Source organism: Cyprinodon variegatus, unplaced genomic scaffold (genome assembly GCF_000732505.1).
Source record: "Cyprinodon variegatus isolate N-32 unplaced genomic scaffold, C_variegatus-1.0 Scaffold2630, whole genome shotgun sequence".
Taxonomy (NCBI): domain Eukaryota; kingdom Metazoa; phylum Chordata; class Actinopteri; order Cyprinodontiformes; family Cyprinodontidae; genus Cyprinodon; species Cyprinodon variegatus.
Window position 1 is genome coordinate 14,571 of NW_015153083.1, and position 4,592 is coordinate 19,162.

Genomic DNA, 4,592 nt, shown 5'->3' on the forward strand with positions numbered 1-4,592 from the left:
AGTGTAAACTAAAATGTGCGCACTTATTCTAGAATACAGTGTTATGTCTTACAAAAATTCTGTAAATTAAATCCTAAATGTAAAGAAATCCCAATATAAATGAAATGAGACTTGCTGACTTAGTGTGTGTTGTGATTTAATGTTACCACATTTGGGTGGCTGTAGTTGCAGCCATCACAGACGTACAGACCTCCCTCAGCTGTGCATTAATCTTCAGACCAAGAAGAAGCAAAAGTGGGAGCATCTGCTGAAAAATTAAATATTGGCCAGCTTATTCCAGCACAACACAACTACCAGCTCCACTTTCACTAAGAAAAAAGTTGTCTCTGAGTTGGAGTCTCAGAGGTAGAAAATTAACTTTTTAGGCCCCAGTTCTCAGTTTGTGTAAAAGACGAGACTCTGAAATGATGGAAGGAACATGAAGTTTCCTATCCACTGAGCCTCCTGGCCAATAAATATCTTGATGTGCCTGCTGCCAGCTCACATTCTGACAGGATTTTCAGTTCCAGTGGGAGCATTGTAACATTTCCAAAGGTCATTAATGTATTTTTTTTATCTTGTTATGTTGTATTTTGATGAACATCATTATTTAATATTTGCCACAAGATCATTTATGAGCCATTTCAACTGTTTAATAGGTGTGTCCACATGTGACAAAGCATTGACTCAGAAGTATATGCTTTATTTTTAACTTATGAAAAGAAAGAAATTAAGATCAATATTGTGCATCTTGATTCAGCTGCAAAATATCAAGATTATTGTTTTTGGTTTATATCGTCCAGTCCTAACAAGAGCAAAACACCAAAACTCCTGAAGTAAAAAAAATCAATACCTAACAAGGAATGAGATGAAATCATTCACATGAAGACCTTGTTTTGAAAACATTGTAATATCATAACCAGGGGACAAAACAGGTTTATCAAACTCAGATTCAAATTTGCAACTCTAAATTGATCGAGCCTTATTTTGGGAACTTTGAGTTTTCAGCTTCACTGTGGCTGCTATGAATTAGTTTAATCAACTCAAAGTAGGTCCACCCAGAGTTGAGCGAGTGTAACAAGTATGAAAAGCCATTATAAGTGGAGCACCGATTCGACGAGTCACCATGACAACAACAGGAAGTGCCTATTTCACCCCACTGAAACTAAAGGTTTTAATGAAGAAATAAAAAAATTTAGAATGTGTCTAAAAGACAGAGAAACAGAACTACAGCTGCAAAGGAGAGGAAGTTGGAAGGAGAAGATTGTTGCTCGAATTAATGCGTATGTTTATATGAACTGGGTTATGGCAGGCAGTTTTTACATTTATTAAAACACTATCCTTTCTGTTATTCCATTGTAGATCACTAAAATAAGATTCCTCCTAATCAAAAGCACTCCCTAATTGTAATTATATATCTTCTAAATTTCATTTTTGCAGCAGAAACTGAATTTCAGAAAAAAAATGACACCTGTAAGAATTAAGTTTTATATACCTAGAAATGTTTGCATATTTTAAGTGGGTGTTTTTACATTTATCTGCCTGACTGAATAAGTAGTATTTATGATATCTGAAATAAATTTCTTCATAGTCAGAGTAACACAAATGCTGACCACTAACGATAGTAATATGGAGATCTGAAATAAATAATTTTTTAAGTCTAGATGTGAAGAATATAATTTAGTTTGAAATGGTGATTTTGACAAGCATTTTTTTTTTCAGATATCAGGAATACATATCAAAACGGCAGAGTGTTGTTACCCCCGTAACATTACGGGTTTTTTTCTTGAATGGTAGTGGATCAATGTATCTGTTTAGGTGAAATCACTTGGCTTTAGGTAAGTGATTTTTTTTCTTCTAATATATAGAATCTTTTCATCATTTCATGTTTTCTAAGTTTGATTCTGTCTTCTATTGCACAGTAAATACTGAGTGGCTGTTTGCAGCTGCTTTGCATGTTACCATCCGAGCAAATGGTCGTTATTAGTGGTTATCATTCCCATTGAATGGCTTTAGATTGTGCCAGTAAGCTCATTAGGTTGTTATCACCAAATTAATCCTAACTCTAAGGTAGTTTGTTTTTCCCCTTGTAGAATTTATTAAATATTTATGTGTAATCTGAAAATTATTTCAGTAGTTATTTGTGTACTGCAAAAATAAATAAATAAATGAAAATAAATAGATCCGCATCTCGCTCATATTAAACAAACCAAAGACAATTAAAATCTCACATCCTGTCAGTGAGTTGTAGAATCCTCTCCCAATAAATATTTAATTATCTGTGAAAAAAATGGTGATCATCCTTTGATAAGATCCTGGTCAAAAGGACATGCAATATTTGCTTTTAAAACCTTAATGTGTCTAACAGACCTAGTGAATGATTTTCTACAACAGAAATCTGACTAAATCAGGATATAAAACAATGTGATTGGCTGTAAGGAGACTGGAGACAGAGGACACTGAGTTTACTGAATAAAACCTGCTACCGACCATGTTAGCTCTGCGGAGAATGTTACTATGGCAACTGAAACAGAGGTGACTAAACTCTCTTTGGGAAACGGAAAACTCAGAGTTTCCCCTATTCAGGATTAGAAAACTAGAGTTTTCAGTAAACCTGCTTCGTGAAACTGACCCCATGAAGGAAGATGGTTTATGTTTGGAGCTTAGCAGCGCCATGGGTGTTTTCCTTCTTGAACTATTGTTACCATTTTTTGGTGCAATAATCCATTAGAGGAGTCAGTATAGATACTCAGTTTGGTTCCTAAACAACTAGACTGGGTTTTTAAGGAGACTGTAGAGCTCCAAGACTTAATGGAGTTTGTCTTTCTCCATAGAGATGGGATCTTATTAAGGCAAATCTTTTTGTAAGCACTGAATGAAACCAAGAAATGTCGTCCTGACTCATGGTTTTCCTCTGATTTCAGCTGTAGATCGAGATGTGTTCTGAGGAGAACCTTGGCGACATCATGAAGGAGTTGACTGCCAACGAATTTTATGACTTCAAATGGCACCTGAAGAATGTGAAATGGAAAGACATAAAGCCCATCAAAACCTGCGAGTTGGAGACGGATAAAAGGCTGGACGTTGTTGACCTGATGGTGCAGAAGTACCTGCTCAGTGAAGCTGCATTGGTCATGAAAGAAATTCTTAAGAAGATGAGTAGGAATGACCTAGTGAAAAAGATAGAACAGCTGACGGAAGGGCAAACATCAGCTCAAGGTCAGTCCCAGGTGCAGCAGACTGAAGGTCAAAGGTCAGCTCAAGCTCAGTCCCAGGTGCAGCTGACTGAAGGTCAAAGGTCAACTCAAGGTCAGTCTCAGACAGAACCTCATATCCCTTTTAAACAGTTGATCTCCCCTGAACTTCAGAGTTCAAACACTTGGTGGAGATGTTGATTCAGCAGTGATCAGAGTATGTTTATCATAAACTGACCCAGGTCTCAGGTTTTTAGGGACACATGCTTTAGGATTCAGTCTGATGTAACCCAGAAATTCATGAGACCTCAACATAATCTCACTCTGTACCTGCTTGAAGCACAGAGACCTTAGCCACACCTGTACTCTTCTTCCTCAGTTCTCTTTATCAATTCTGCATATTTTGTGTTGTGGTTTCACCTGCGATGTTTAAACAGGGTCGTTTTGGCGCTTTGGATCTGCGAACTTGTGCGTCAGAGGATGGAAGCCATTTGGCAGCTAGGATTTAATGGCGATTGTTATTTATCAAAGCTATTTTATTTTATTTTTTGTCTTTTTTTTTAACAAAAAATTTTAAACTTTGACACTTTAATTGTAAACAAACTGAATCCTACTATAATTATTGTGTTACTTTTAATAACACTACATGATGCCTTCAGATAGAACACTGTAAACAGCATTAGCAGAGCTACAATGGTTTAATATTAGGTGTGAATGATCTGAGAAATAGAGGCCCCAACATCTAATACTGCTTGGGTAGGCCCCGGCTCAGAGACGTGTACACATGGTTTCATACATCTGGATCTTCTTTTGTATGGTTAAGCATCGGGATTTATCTCTAGTGCAGCTTTTATTATAACAGCTGCAAACACTGCATGATGTTAGACACAGAATTTACTTCCTTGCTTTGACAAATAGATTTTAAAAAAGAGTGTTTTTGCCATAGAAATACAAAGAACCCACAGAGAATCTCAGAAATAGTTTTTATTCTTTGTATTATTCTAAAATGTCTCCTCTGTCTTTGTCTCTTCATTCAGAGGTTGTTAGTAAATGTCAACGTGACCTTAAAGTGTCTCTGAAGGAGAAGTTTGAATGTGTCTATGAAGGCATTGCTAAAGCTGGAGAGAAAACCTTTCTGGATGAGATCTACACAGAGCTCTATATCACAAAGGGAAAGGCTAGAGAGGTCAATGATCAACATGAGGTCAGAAGGATTGAAGCAGCATCCTGGGAACAAAACAGAGAAGGAACAACAATCAGACCAGAAGACATCTTCAATCCACCTGGAGGAAGGGGTCGGATCAGAACCGTGATGACGATGGGCGTGGCTGGCATCGGAAAAACAGTCTTAACACAGAAGTTCACTCTGGACTGGGCTGAAGGCAGAACCAACCAGAACATCCAGTTCATATTTCCATT